The 15849-nt window shown below is 32.9% G+C and overlaps 1 non-coding gene across 1 annotated transcript; it reads left to right on the plus strand.

Moving 5' to 3' along the window:
• Positions 1-14440: 14440 nt before the first annotated feature.
• Positions 14441-14547, plus strand: LOC139865160 (small nucleolar RNA R71). Its single transcript, XR_011764683.1, has one exon. It is a non-coding gene; the product is annotated as a small nucleolar RNA R71 (small nucleolar RNA).
• The last annotated feature ends 1302 nt before the right edge of the window (positions 14548-15849 follow it).

The following is a 15849-nucleotide window of genomic DNA, read 5'->3' on the forward strand; positions in this document are numbered from 1 at the left end:
GAATATGATATAAATTTCGAAGTACTAAAGCATCCGGTACTTTGGATGGGGTTTGTTAGGCCCAATAGATCTATCTTTATGATTCGCGTCAATTAGGGTGTCTGTTCCCTAATTCTTAGATTACCAGACTTAATAAAAAGGGGCATATTCGATTTCGATAATTCAACCATAGAATGTAGTTTCACGTACTTGTGTCTATTTTGTAAATCATTTATAAAACCTGCATGTATTTTCATCCCAAAAATATTAGATTTTAAAAGTGGGACTATAACTCACTTTCACAGATTTTTACTTCGTCGGGAAGTAAGACTTGGCCACTGGTTGATTCACGAACCTATAACAATATATACATATATATCAAAGTATGTTCAAAATATATTTACAACACTTTTAATATATTTTGATGTTTTAAGTTTATTAAGTCAGCTGTCCTCGTTAGTAACCTACAACTAGTTGTCCACAGTTAGATGTACAGAAATAAATCGATAAATATTATCTTGAATCAATCCACGACCCAGTGTATACGTATCTCAGTATTGATCACAACTCAAACTATATATATTTTGGAATCAACCTCAACCCTGTATAGCTAACTACAACATTCACATATAGAGTGTCTATGGTTGTTCCGAAATATATATAGATGTGTCGACATAATAGGTCGAAACATTGTATACGTGTCTATGGTATCTCAAGATTACATAATATACAATACAAGTTGATTAAGTTATGGTTGGAATAGATTTGTTACCAATTTTCACGTAGCTAAAATGAGAAAAATTATCCAATCTTGTTTTACCCATAACTTCTTCATTTTAAATCCGTTTTGAGTGAATCAAATTGCTATGGTTTTATATTGAACTCTATTTTATGAATCTAAACAGAAAAAGTATAGGTTTATAGTCAGAAAAATAAGTTACAAGTCGTTTTTGTAAAGGTAGTCATTTCAGTCGAAAGTACGACGTCTAAATGACCATTTTAGAAAACATACTTCCACTTTAAGTTTAACCATAATTTTTGGATATAGTTTCATGTTCATAATAAAAATCATTTTCTCAGAATAACAACTTTTAAATCAAAGTTTATCATAGTTTTTAATTAACTAACCCAAAATAGCCCGCGGTGTTACTACGACGGCGTAAATCCGGTTTTACGGTGTTTTTCGTGTTTCCAGGTTTTAAATCATTAAGTTAGCATATCATATAGATATAGAACATGTGTTTAGTTGATTTTAAAAGTCAAGTTTGAAGGATTAACTTTTGTTTGCGAACAAGTTTAGAATTAACTAAACTATGTTATAGTGATTACAAGTTTAAACCTTCGAATAAGATAGCTTTATATATATGAATCGAATGATGTTATGAACATCATTACTACCTTAAGTTCCTTGGATAAACCTACTGAAAAAGAGAAAAATGGATCTAGCTTCAACGGATCCTTGGATGGCTCGAAGTTCTTGAAGCAGGATCATGACACGAAAACAAGTTCAAGTAAGATCATCACTTGAAATAAGATTATTATAGTTATAGAAATTGAACCAAAGTTTGAATATGATTATTACCTTGTATTAGAATGATAACCTACTGTAAGAAACAAAGATTTCTTGAGGTTGGATGATCACCTTACAAGATTGGAAGTGAGCTAGCAAACTTGAAAGTATTCTTGATTTTATGTAACTAGAACTTGTAGAATATATGAAGAACACTTAGAACTTGAAGATAGAACTTGAGAGAGATCAATTAGATGAAGAAAATTGAAGAATGAAAGTGTTTGTAGGTGTTTTTGGTCGTTGGTGTATGGATTAGATATAAAGGATATGTAATTTTGTTTTCATGTAAATAAGTCATGAATGATTACTCATATTTTTGTAATTTTATGAGATATTTCATGCTAGTTGCCAAATGATGGTTCCCACATGTGTTAGGTGACTCATATGGGCTGCTAAGAGCTGATCATTGGAGTGTATATACCAATAGTACATACATCTAAAAGCTGTGTATTGTACGAGTACGAATACGGGTGCATACGAGTAGAATTGTTGATGAAACTGAACGAGGATGTAATTGTAAGCATTTTTGTTAAGTAGAAGTATTTTGATAAGTGTATTGAAGTCTTTCAAAAATATATAAATACATATTAAAACACTACATGTATATACATTTTAACTGAGTCGTTAAGTCATCGTTAGTCGTTACATGTAAGTGTTGTTTTGAAACCTTTAGGTTAACGATCTTGTTAAATGTTGTTAACCAAATGTTTATAATATCAAATGAGATTTTAAATTATTATATTATCATGATATTATCATGTATGAATATCTCTTAATATGATATATATACATTAAATGTCTTTACAACGATAATCGTTACATATATGTCTCGTTTAAAAATCATTAAGTTAGTAGTCTTGTTTTTACATATGTAGTTCATTGTTAATATACTTAATGATATGTTTACTTATCATAGTATCATGTTAACTATATATATATATATATATCCATATATATGTCATCATATAGTTTTTACAAGTTTTAACGTTCGTGAATCACCGGTCAACTTGGGTGGTCAATTGTCTATATGAAACATATTTCAATTAATCAAGTCTTAACAAGTTTGATTGCTTAACATGTTGGAAACATTTAATCATGTAAATATCAATCTCAATTAATATATATAAACATGGAAAAGTTCGGGTCACTACAATTCGATTCATATATATAAAACTATCTTATTCGAAGGTTTAAACTCGTAATCACTAGAACATAGTTTAGTTAATTCTAAACTTGTTCGCAAACAAAAGTTAATCCTTCTAACTTGACTTTTAAAATTAACTAAACACATGTTCTATATCTATATGATATGCTAAATTAATGATTTAAAACCTGGAAACACTAAAAACACCGTAAAACCGGATTTACGCCGTCGTAGTAACACCGCGGGCTGTTTTGGGTTAGTTAATTAAAAACTATGATAAACTTTGATTTAAAAGTTGTTATTATGAGAAAATGATTTTTATTATGAACATGAAACTATATCCAAAAATTATGGTTAAACTCAAAGTGGAAGTATGTTTTCTAAAATGGTCATCTAGACGTCGTTCTTTCGACTGAAATGACTACCTTTATAAAAACGACTTGTAACTTATTTTTCCTACTATAAACCTATACTTTTTCTGTTTAGATTCATAAAATAGAGTTCAATATGAAACCATAGCAATTTGATTCACTCAAAACGGATTTAAAATGAAGAAGTTATGGGTAAAACAAGATTGGATAATTTTTCTCATTTTAGCTACGTGAAAATTGGTAACAAATCTATTCCAACCATAACTTAATCAACTTGTATTGTATATTATGTAATCTTGAGATACCATAGACACGTATACAATGTTTCGACCTATCATGTCGACACATCTATATATATTTCGGAACAACCATAGACACTCTATATGTGAATGTTGGAGTTAGCTATACAGGGTTGAGGTTGATTCCAAAATATGTATAGTTTGAGTTGTGATCAATACTGAGATACGTATACACTGGGTCGTGGATTGATTCAAGATAATATTTATCGATTTATTTCTGTATATCTAACTGTGGACAACTAGTTGTAGGTTACTAACGAGGACAGCTGACTTAATAAACTTAAAACATCAAAATATATTAAAAGTGTTGTAAATATATTTTGAACATACTTTGATATATATGTATATATTGTTATAGGTTCGTGAATCAACCAGTGGCCAAGTCTTACTTCCCGACGAAGTAAAAATCTGTGAAAGTGAGTTATAGTCCCACTTTTAAAATCTAATATTTTTGGGATGAGAATACATGCAGGTTTTATAAATGATTTACAAAATAGACACAAGTACGTGAAACTACATTCTATGGTTGAATTATCGAAATCGAATATGCCCCTTTTTATTAAGTCTGGTAATCTAAGAATTAGGGAACAGACACCCTAATTGACGCGAATCCTAAAGATAGATCTATTGGGCCTAACAAATCCCATCCAAAGTACCGGATGCTTTAGTACTTCGAAATTTATATCATATTCGAAGGGTGTCCCGGAATGATGGGGATATTCTTATATATGCATCTTGTTAATTTCGGTTACCAGGAGTTCACCATATGAATGATTTTTATCTCTATGTATGGGATGTGTATTGAAATATGAAATCTTGTGGTCTATTGTTACGATTTGATATATATAGGTTAAAACTATAACTCACCAACATTTTTGTTGACGTTTTAAGCATGTTTATTCTCAGGTGATTATTAAGAGCTTCCGCTGTCGCATACTTAAATAAGGACGAGATTTGGAGTCCATGCTTGTATGATATTGTGTAAAAACTGCATTCAAGAAACTTATTTTGTTGTAACATATTTGTATTGTAAACCATTATGTAATGGTCGTGTGTAAACAGAATATTTTAGATTATCATTATTTGATAATCTACGTAAAGCTTTTTAAACCTTTATTGATGAAATAAAGGTTATGGGTTGTTTTAAAATGAATGCAGTCTTTGAAAAATGTCTCATATAGAGGTCAAAACCTCGCAACGAAATCAATTAATATGGAACGTTTTTAATCAATAAGAACGGGACATTTCATGTACTAGACAGATCCTCTCATGGTTAGGATAAGTCTGACCACTTGGCGACCCTGTTTGATGCTGAGGTCCGTGGATTTCTAGCTGATTTTCGAGAAAACTTTTCAAGATTTTTCGTAGACTCTACAACTGGTCTGGACGAAAACTTCCTGACCTAAATCAAGAAGCGCGTGTCTTTTTCTCGGAAGACTTTACTTCCTTTTAAATTCCATTTATATTACAATAAACTGGGTAAAACTGATTAATATCGTCCAAAACAAAAGTATCTTCAATTATTTGTACAAAATTATGTGATATATGTTCTAAATAACTTGGTAAATTTTTCCCACACTTGGCTTTTATTTTCCTTTCTTTGCCTTTTTATTCTCCTCTATTCCATTTTAAATGAATTCAAACGTTTTGAGTTGTTTCTCAATTTATGTCCTTTCCGAGGTAACAATAATTTCGATATTAACACCTAGTTTTATCGTTCATAAATGTGTATAAACATATTTTGAATTCATTTATTTGAAAAAAAAAATTTAAACAATTTTTTACTATAAGTGGGTAGTCAGTATATAAGACTAGGCCTGTTCTTTATTATCAGAGAGCACTAGATTCTAATACAACTACTGCGTTACTAGTATTTTTAATGGTAACCAAGTGTTTAAATTAAAATTTTAAAACCCGAAAGAATTTAACCCCTTCCCACACTTAAGATCTTGCAATGCCCTCATTTGCAAGAAATCAGTAACAATTTAAATTATTGAGGGTGATTAGTGTAAAAAGATGATTAAAATTTTATCAAAGTTTCCAAACATATTGTTGTATGCTTTGAATGATAAATGGTGCACTTAATTTGTTCATTCTGTCTGTTGTTACATCACACTTGTTTTTTCGTTTTGTCGTCAAAATTAGTAGCTTTTGCTGAACTTAATGCAAGTCTTTGAAAATGCGCTGTTTTACCCTGTTGTGTACATGAGATAAAATACATACAATACAAATATAAACATGCATGGTATTTTGAAATGAGACTTGATATCCCACTTTCAAATTATAAAAATGAAATATTAGTACAAAATAATAAACATATTAAACATTACATAAAAGTATCACAATGTTAGATGTCTAGCATAAATAGATAAAAATAATAAAAGAGAAGACATCACCAATGGAACACTATTGATTTGGATAGGGGTTCCAGTTCATATCATCGTTCGGATTCCATGGTTGGTGATAGGTGTTCTGGCAGGCTTGATTGTGATCGTACAAGTCATAGGGTGGTCCATGTCGGGCAGATGCAGTGGATAGTAAGCAGGTCGAGTCAGGATGTAGTTATTTGGTACCTGATATGATAGCTGGCTCATGATTTGGTGCTGATGAACTTACCAGCTATCGTGTTGGCGTCGCCTGGAAGTCTCATACTCATTCGCGGCTTGCCACTGCTCATACCGATGATGCCTATCCTCATTAGTCATTTCTACCTCATCTATACGCTGGAAAACGTTAGTAGCACTATCCCTAATGACATCCCTAATGTCATCCGCTTCCTCTATTTCCTAATCCGAACCCCTCTCTACCTGTGGATGGCGGCCTTGATATGGTATTGCCTGATTGCATCTCCTAGTCAATACCTTTGCACCTTGATAGACTTGCACACCTAAAGTCTCGTCTTGTTCCTTAACCACCATCATTGGACCCCCTTGTTCCCTATCTATACCTAAATACTCTCCAATGAGATTAACAAAAATACATCCTCCTATTATTCCCCCTTCCTGTATACCTTCCACCATTTTGAAAAGATAAAAACCAACACAGTAGGGGATATTAACAAAGCTTCTAGTGTCTCGAATGCACTTAAGGTAAAATAAATCGTGTAAGGTCATTTTCTCCATGTTATTACCTCTTTGTGTAATCGAGTTTGCTAAGAATCTATGTATTATACGAAGCTCGGCTTTATTAATATCTAAATAGGAGTGTCTTCCTCCCCGCGTAAACACATTAAAATTTGACATAAAGCTCCAGATGGCGTTAGCGTCAAAATTTCTATCTACCCGCTCACCATGATAAAACAAATTTGTACAATCAGGTGATAGTAATTCAGCGGGAGTGTAAATCTGTAAAGCCCTGGTCATGTCCAGCATGGACATCCTGTATATCCTACGGCCAAGTAAAAATCTAAGAAAACTCTTATCGTTTAACCTATCTACATCCTTATTAAAAGCTATAGTACTCATTAGTTCAACACACCACTCCTTATATACAGGCCTACGAGTGGTAAATAAACATTCCCAATCGGAAAAAAAAGAGCTCCCATACCTTTGGATTAGATGCTGCCTAACTGGGTTAGCTAGGTGGACTCTTTCCAAAGGCTCCCAATCTATTACCCTTGGTACTTCTACATTTTTGGTCCAAAGCTTAAATTTGTTACTTTGGTATGTCGGGTAATCTCTCCAACTTCTATCAAATCTTAAATTGGGATGCAACTGTTCTTCATGAATCGTTGGATGTTCTATTATATGGTGAACGGGAAATACTATGTAGGCAATAAAAAATTGTGGTTCTGGTTCATAGTATGGCACGTGTTGATCATAATGTTGTTGTTGTTCAGGTTGTTGTTCTGGTTCGTGATATTGCATCTCTGGCTGTGGTTCCGGATCAGGTTGCCTAGACGATGATGCACCGTCCGTATCTGTATTTCTCTGCAAAACACATTAAACACAAAATTTGTGCATCCAAATATGCATTAGTGTGAGCAAAATAACAAATTAAAACAATTACAATAACATGTTTAATCCATATTAAACTTATACTCATTTTCATTTTTTTTTATCAATTCTACACTTTTTCAAATAAGCATATATGAAAATGGTTACAAAGTTCATAAGCTTTTATCTCAAATAACATGTCAAAGTAATCATTACTAGCAATTCAACAAGTTTCAAATGGTATTTATATCAAATTAATCAAGTTCATGAATTTTAGACTTAAAAAGTCCACTTTAATTCTCAAAAATCATGTTTAGGATCAATGTTTGGATCATTTAGCTACCTAAACATGTTACACTACTTAATTTAGCAATAATTCATGATAAAAATCGGCCATAACCTGTTTATATCAAAAAGCCCCAAATTGCTCAAGAACACAAACCCTAGATTTCTAAAAATTTTGAAGTTTTTGGCTTCAAATCATGTTAAATAGCATCAATCTTGGTTATACATGCATAATATACTAACAATTTAACTCTAATTACACTAGAAATTAACAAAATTAAATTATTGCAATTAATTAAAATTATCACAAAAAGTAGGAAATTTATGAGTTTAGGGGTGAAATTTTTACCTTTCTGCTTCCCCATCTGAGAAAAGACATGTTTGGAACGGATTATAGCACGAAATTTGGATGATTTTGGTGAAAAATTGAAGATTTTAGGGTGTTTGTGTGTGTTTTTTCGTATTTGTGTGTGTGGGTGTTGTGAGACAGAGAGCACAGCTCGATGAGCTTTTGATCCTGACCAGTTTTTAAGGGCCATGTGATCGCATGGCTACCCCGTGCAATTCCCATGCGATCGCATGAGGTCCAGGGTTTTTTTTTTATATATAAAACCTTTTACTTATAAAACAATTAATTAATTTTTAAAAATTTGTTTTCTTTTAGAATGACGGCGTTTCAGATCGTTGTCCTAGTTCGTCTCTCGACAAAATTTTAAAATTTGTCATTTTTAAGCGTTGTTTTAAAAGCAAAGATTTTTGGGTTATTTAATGTTTTTGGCATACTTTAATTCAATAAGATTAAAAATAATAATAATAAAATTTCTCGTCCCTCCCTTGGGTTAAGAAATTTCGGTTCAACGACCTAGTCTTCAACTCACGACGAATTTTAAAAATTAATTTTTTTAACTTAATGAAATAAAGTTCATTTTTGTTTTTAAATTCACACCAAACTTAAATTTAAAATGCATAAAATTAAAAATTCATATAAATATCATTAATATTTTTATACATTAATTTTACAAACTTATATTGAAAATATTAATTTTTAAAATATTTAAAAACTTAAATATATTGGTTTTAAAAATTTATAATATTAATTTTAAAAACATGGTAAAAATAAAATTAAAATCTTTTTGGTCTTTTATCCCACTTTAATCAATCAAATATTATCAAAAATATACGTCCCTCTTTTGGGTAAAGTAATTTCGGCTATTTTACCTAGTTTTACTCCTGACGAATTTTTGAAATATTTTGAATTGATTGATTAAAGATATTTATACCTTATGAATAAACGGTAAATTTCGCAGTGATGTAATAAATTTTTGTATGATATCAATAATTTCGGTTTCGCATACCTACTTTTATTGAATAGCAATTTAATACTTTATAGAGAACGATTCAGCGTTTATTATCAAAAGGTTAAAAGCAATAAATAAAAACCAATAAAAACTGTACATACTTACCTGTGAGAAAGAATTCTCAGAGACCTACTTTAGCCGACTCATAGGAGAGTCGTGTGATTTGGTTTTCCATAGCTACGTAAGCGTAACCTCGATTCTTCAATAACTTTTCTTCTAAACATATGAACGGTCCTTCTCTGCATAGAGTAACAAATTTGGTATTTGAATATGTTTGATTGTTCGAACATTTACCTTCATGTGACCATTTTCCGCATTTATGACATCTTTCAAGGTGTCGTGCTCTTCTTTTTGTTGCGAATTTTGATTTTCCTTTACCAAAATGTGTTTTATGATGATCTTTCCTGAGTTCTTTCCTCACTTCGTCCATTTTGCCTCTTATGAATGATACCAGTTCACTCAGAAAAATGTTATTATTAAGTTTAGTAATCATAGCGTGTAGTAGTAGACCATGGTTCAGATCAAAGGAATTCTTCATCTCGTAAAACCTAAAAGAAATAAAAATTCAGAATGGAGGGAGAAAACTAATTCTTTAGGGTCTGCTAGGGAAAGACCATGCGGATTCCATTTTCGAGAACTACACGAAAACAGAATATCTAAGTCTTAACAGAAATACATATTACCCTTAAAAGATTCGAATTTTCCCACACTTAGTTAGCTGTGGTGTCAAAATTGTGATTAACTTCATCTTCAACTTCCATTGGATTATCTATGTAATGTTTAACTCTGTGACCATTAACCTTAAATTCAATCCCATTCGAATTTATTAATTCTACTGTTCCGTACGGGAAAACTCTTTTGACTATGAATGGTCCAGACCATCTAGATTTCAATTTTCCAGGAAATAGCTTGAATCGTGAATTGAAAAAAAGAACTCTGTCTCCTTCTTTAAATTCTTTTGAACTTCTGATTCTTTTATCATGTCATTTCTTCGTTCTTTCCTTATAGATTAACGAATTTTCGTATGCTTCATGTCTCAATTCTTCTAATTCGTTTAGTTGACTTAACTATAGACGTCCAGCTTCATGTAACTCAAGATTACATGTCTTCAAAGCCCAAAATGCTTTGTGCTCAATTTCTACTGGAAGGTGACATGCTTTTCCGTAAACGAGTCTAAAAGGTGTGGTGCGAATTGGAGTTTTGTAGGCTGTTCTAAAAGCCCAGAGTGCATCCTCCAATTTCATGGACCATTCCTTCGGATTTGATCCTATGGTTTTCTCTAGAATACATTTTAATGCTCGGTTGGTATTTTCAACTTGTCCACTTGTTTGTGGATGATAAGCGGTTGAGATTTTATGAGTTACTCCATATGTTTTGAGAAATTTCTCAAGTTGATTATTACAAAAATGAGTACCCCGATCACTTATTAAAGCTTTCGGTCTTCCAAACCCAGCAAAAAGACATTTTAAAAAGTTGACTACAACTCGTGTATCGTTAGTCGGGAGAGCTTGTGCTTTCGCCCATTTAGATACATAATCAATGGCAACGAGAATGTAGAGATTATTATGAGATTTTGGAAATGGACCCATAAAGTCAATACCCCAAACGTCAAATACTTCACATACTTGAATGACATTTTGTGGCATTTCATCACGTTGACTTAATTTTTCGGCCCTTTGACAAGCATCACAGGATTTACAAAGAAGGTGTGCGTCTTTGAAAATTGTAGGCCAATAGAATTCAGCGTCGTAGACTTTTCTTGTTGTGAGTTGAGGCCCATAATGCCCTCCTGTTGGTCCTGTGTGACAATGGTTTAAGATTTGACTAGCTTCATCTCCGAATACACATCGGCGTATTATTCCATCGGGACAACTTTTAAACAAAAGTGGATCTTTTCAAAAATAGTGTTTTATATCACTAAAGAATTTCTTTCATTTTTGGTATGATAACCCTTTTTCAAGGAATCCACATACTAAGTAGTTTGCATAGTCTGCAAACCATAAAATTTCATTATAATCGATTTTCAAAAGATATTCATCAGGAAAGTTATCTTGTATAGCCGATTCATTTAGAACTTCTAATTCGGGATTTTCAAGACGAGAAAGATGATCAGCTGCGAGATTTTCTGCTCCCTTTTTATCTCGGATTTCAATATCGAACTCTTGTAAGAGTAAGATCCAACGGATTAATCGTGGTTTGACATCTTGTTTTGAAAATAGGTATCTAAGAGCAGAATGGTCGGTATAGACCACCGTTTTAGCTAGAACGAGATATGAACGAAATTTGTCAAAAGAAAAGACAATAGCAAGGAGTTCTTTTTCAGTAGTTGTGTAATTCGTTTGTGCTCCTTGTAACGTCTTACTAGCGTAATAGATAGGTTGAAATCGTTTTTCAATCCTTTGTCCTAAAATGGCTCCCTTTGCAAAATCACTTGCATCGCACATGAGTTCAAATGGTAGATTCCAATTTGGAGTTATCATGATCGGAGCATTAGTGAGTTTTTCTTAAGAATATTAAAAGATTTGATACATTCATCTGAAAATATGAATGGAGCATCCTTTTCTAGGAGTTTATTCATAGGAGTGGCAATTTTAGAAAAATCTTTTATGAAACGTCGGTAAAAATCGGCATTCCCTAGAAAACTCCTAACTCCTCTAACATTGGTGGGATGTGGAAGTTTAGCAATTACATCTACTTTAGCTCTATCCACTTCAATTCCTTCTTTTGAAATTTTATGACCAAGAACGATGCCTTCTTTAACCATGAAATGGCATTTCTCCCAATTAAGTACTAGATTTGATTGCTCGCATCTAATAAGCATTCATTCAAGAATAACTAGACATGATTCAAAAGTATCACCGAAGACTGAAAAGTCATCCATGAAAACTTCCATGCATTCTTTTATCATGTCGTGAAAAATTGCCATCATGCACCTTTGAAAGGTTGCAGGGGCGTTGCATAGTCCAAATGGCATGCGTTTGTAAGCAAAAGTACCATAAGGGCACGTGAACGTGGTTTTCTCTTGATCCTTGGGTGCTATTGGAATTTGAAAGTATCCGAAAAACTGTCAAGAAAACAATAGTAACTATTTCCGCTAATCTTTCCAACATTTGATAAATGAAAGGTAAGGGAAAGTGATCTTTTCTGGTGGCATCATTTAACTTTCTATAATCAATACAAACACACCATCCTGTTACAGTCCTAGTAAGAATAAGCTCATTTTTTTCATTTGTGATGACAGTCATGCCACCCTTCTTAGGTACACATTGAACTGGGCTTACCCATAGACTATCAGAGATTGGATAAATTAAACCTGCATCTAGCAGTTTAATAATTTATTTCTTAACAACATCTTGCATATTAGGATTTAGTCTTCGTTGGCGTTGCACATATGTTTTATGACCTTCTTCCATAAGGATTTTATGTGTGCAATACGAAGGACTTATGCCTTTAATGTCATGAATCTTCCATGCAATAGCTGGTTTATGAGCTTTTAGCATAGAAATGAGTTGAGATTTTTCATTTTTCGTAAGAGAAGACGATATTATTACAGGTAATTCAGATTCACCATGTAAATAAGCATATTCCAAATGGTTTGGAAGTGGCTTTAACTCTAATATTGGTGGTTCTTCTATCGATGATTTGTATCGATATCTGTCTTCTTCTTTTAGCATTTGAAGTTCTTCTGTTGTTGGTTCATATTCATTAGCCATAAGTGTAGCTAATATTTCAGCTTTATCAATTGATTCAGTTCCTTCTCCTAAAGAACATTCTCCTGTTCCTTGTAATTTTGGAAATTCTTCTAACAATTCTGCATGTGAATCTATAGTTTGAATATAATAACATGTATCATCTGCAGATTGCGGTTGTTGCATGACTCTATCAACAGAAAAGGTAACACTCTCATCCTCTATACTTATGGTCAGTTTCTTACCGAACACGTCTATTATTGCTTTAGCCGTGTTTAAGAATGGTCTTCCTAATATGAGAGGAACTCGAGAATCTTCTTCCATGTCCAGAATAACAAAATCTACTGAAAATACTAAAGTACCAACTTTAACTAGCATGTTCTCCATTATCCCTCTAGGATATTTTACTGATCGATCTGCTAGTTGTATGCTTATTCTTGTTGGTTTCAATTCTCCGAGGTCTAGTTTAGCGTATAGTGAATACGACATTAAATTTATACTAGCACCTAAGTCTGCCAATGCTTCTATTGAACTAAGACTACCCAAAAAACATGGAATTGAGAAACTTCCTGGATCTGATAATTTTTCTGGTATCTTATTCAACAATACTGCGGAACAATTAGTATTCATAGTAACAGCCGAGAGTTCTTCCATTTTCTTTCTATTTGTGATTAGATCTTTCAAGAATTTGGCATACCTAGGCATTCCTGAAATTACATCAATGAAAGGAAGATTGACATTTATTTGTTTAAACATATCCAAGAATTTGGATTGCTCGGCTTTAAGTCTTTCTTTTCTCATTTTACTCTGGTAAGGAAGTGGTGGTTGGTATGGTTTAACATAAGGCTTTGCCTTAACTGTGTTATCTTCATTAACCTTTTCAACTACCGGTTCTTTTTCCTTTTCTTGATCAGATTGTGGTTCCTGTGGAGTAGGAATAGAGTCATCAGAAATTACAGGTATTTCAGGTGGTTTAAGTGTAATACCACTTCTCGTGGTAATAGCTTTAGCTGTTTCATTCTGGGGGTTAGCATTTGTATCGCTAGGTAGACTCCCTGGTTTTCTTTCACCTATCAACCTTGCTAGGTTACTCACTTCTTGTTCCAGATTTTGAATAGAAGCTTGTTGATTTCTAAATGCTTGAGCATTTTGTTCATTAGTTTGTTTCTGAGATGTGAAAAATTGCGTTTGAGATTCAACTAGCTTCGACATCATATCTTCTAAATTTAGCTTTTTATCATCGGTTTGTGGTGGTTTAATTGGAAAAATAGGTCTTTGCTGGTTGTAAGTATTATTGGATACTTGTTGATTGCTAGGACCTTGTTGGTTGTTGTATGGAACATTTCGGTTATAATTCTGATTTTGATTGTAGTTTGGTCTTGGCGGTTGATAATTATTCTGATAATTATTTCCAGACCTTTGGTTCATGTATGAAACATTATCTCTTTGTTCCATTGTTTGTTCAATACTGAGATAATCTTTTGTCAAATGTGGTCCTCCACACTGCTCACAACTAATTCGTATTGCGTGAATATCTTTAGTCATCTTTTCCATTCGTCTCTCGAAAGCATCTAACTTTGCGGAAATGGAATCAAAGTCATGGCTAGAATCGGCTCTAGCCGCTTTAGATGATCTAACGATGTCTTTTTCTTGATGCCACTCGTGTGAGTGGGAAGCAGTGTTATCAATAATTTTGTAAGCCTCAGTTGCGGTTTTCTTCATAATGGAACCACCAGCTGCTATGTCGATGTCTTTTCGTGTAGTAATGTCACATCCTTTGTAGAATATTTGTACTATTTGATAAGTGTCTAAACCATGTTGAGGACATCCTCTTAACAACTTTCCAAATCTTGTCCACGCCTCATATAGAGTTTCATTTGACTTCTGTGTGAATGTAACAATTTCTCCTTGAAGTCTCACGGCTTTAGATGCCGAAAAGAATTGTTTAAGAAATTTTTCAACTAAAACATTCCATGTATCAATTGCCCCTTCAGGTAACGATTCTAACCAATCTTTGGCTTCTCCCTTTAAAGTCCAGGGAAATAACATGAGATATATCTGTTCATCCTCAACTTCTCTGATTTTGAATAGAGTACAGATCCTATTAAAGGTACAAAGATGTTCATTTAGATCTTCCTTCGGCGCACCACTAAATTGGCATTGATTAGTTACCATGTGTAGGAATTGTCATTTGATTTCATAATCTGGTGCATTAATGTCTGGTTGAGTAATTGCGTGACCTTGGCCAGTGCGTTTAGCCCTCATTCGGTCTTCCATACTTAGAGGTTCTAGATTTTTCATGATTGAGTTTGTTGTATCTGAATCACTAGAGGATTCTGACTTAATGATTTCTTCCTCGACAATATCTGGATGAGTGATTTGTTGTTCAGGAGGAATGATTAGTGGTTCAGGATCTCTGAATTGTCCCTGGATATCCTCCAGATTCTCAATTGTGAGGTCGGGTTCAAAAAATGAATTATCGGTAATTTGAATTGGAGTACTTGGTTGACTAGATGACGATTCTAAAGAAAAATCAACGGCGACAATGTTGGCTAGATGTCTTGATCGAGTTACAGGTGGTGAACGTATGAAAGGTGGTGAACGTTTTGCTCGGTGCATTCACAGAATATCCTATAAGTTACAAAAATAAAAATCATTAAAGCTATCAAATTAATAGACTTTTATAATTTTGCCCACGTTTCGAATAGCCAATAGATGCAGCAGGTAGCCAGGACCCTTTAAATCGGAAGCCCACAACTCGCCACTAACAAATCCAACTATTACTACGAACCAGAAAATTTTGGATGTCTATCAATTTAACCGCTTAAAATAATTTTTCGTCGAAATTTCAAAGAAAATAAAGAAAATTCTATGTCCTAAAGAACTAGAGCGTCGAGAAATAAGAAAGAAAAAGAGTACGTCGTAAAACGTCGTAAAACGTCGAAAAATAAAAGGTCAAAAATAAAAATAAGAAAGAAAAACGTCGAAATTTAAAAGTCTAAAAACTAAAAATTAAAACTTACGTCTAAAGGTATTAAAGCTTAAAAGGAATTCTATATCCAAAACGGCAATAACTTAAAAGGCACTAAAATTTCTTAAATATTAAAGCGATAAGCGATGTCGTAAATTTCTAAAGCGTCTAAATCTTAATCTAAAGAAAAAGCACTTAAGGAATTTTACGGCAAAGCCTAAAAATTTAGAAATATAAAATAACTACGG

The sequence above is a fragment of the Rutidosis leptorrhynchoides genome, chromosome 8, assembly GCF_046630445.1.
Source record: "Rutidosis leptorrhynchoides isolate AG116_Rl617_1_P2 chromosome 8, CSIRO_AGI_Rlap_v1, whole genome shotgun sequence".
NCBI lineage: Eukaryota > Viridiplantae > Streptophyta > Magnoliopsida > Asterales > Asteraceae > Rutidosis > Rutidosis leptorrhynchoides.